The following is an 828-nucleotide window of genomic DNA, read 5'->3' on the forward strand; positions in this document are numbered from 1 at the left end:
ATAGCTTTCATAAGAGGTCATTTAGTCATAGACTAAAATGTCCATTTAAAATGTTTGAATATTCAAAATATCGACCAGTGATTTGTTGTATAAAATTTGCACAAATGTAATCTAATCCACAGAAATCTAATGTTTTATTCCTCCTATTGTTGGATCAGATAGTTATATGGTTTCTTTATAATGTAATATGGAATGTCGTAAATTGTATTTTATTTATTTCCAGTTTTGTGATTGAATTCCTTTTTTTATTTTATTTTAGTATGGTCACGTTTATTTTATTTTGATATGTTTTGTTATCAACGTTTTTTGTTAAATATTGAATTAATGTTAACTTTGATCTGATGTTAAAATGAATCTCGTCGAGACTTTAGATCTATATATACCAAGGCATAATAATCATCACCATATAACTTATCACTACAGACTTCCTGTCTAAATGAATATGTTTCATATGTTAGTTTTGGTATATGTAATGTCCATGTGAGTTACTTTTTTTATTAAATGTCATACGTATAACGTAGATGATTATTATGCTTGGTGAATTAACTATTATACTACACGATTGTGCTTCAAATGTTAATGAAGCGGTTGTTGATTTGCAAAATAAAGGATCTATTTTCCTACAAATAGCTGTATTATATGTCTGCTATGCTAGCGTGGTATATCAACCTCGAAACATTCATTTTGAAGCATTTTGTCATGTTACAATTTAATATTTATTCTAAAACACTTAATATTTCTTATAAACACTCATTCAAAAGAACCGTTACAAATGTTGGTGGTACTATGCAATCTAACGGAGTTGTTTATCCCTAAGTGCTCGCACGT

Source organism: Argopecten irradians, chromosome 2 (assembly GCF_041381155.1).
Source record: "Argopecten irradians isolate NY chromosome 2, Ai_NY, whole genome shotgun sequence".
NCBI classification, from domain to species: domain Eukaryota; kingdom Metazoa; phylum Mollusca; class Bivalvia; order Pectinida; family Pectinidae; genus Argopecten; species Argopecten irradians.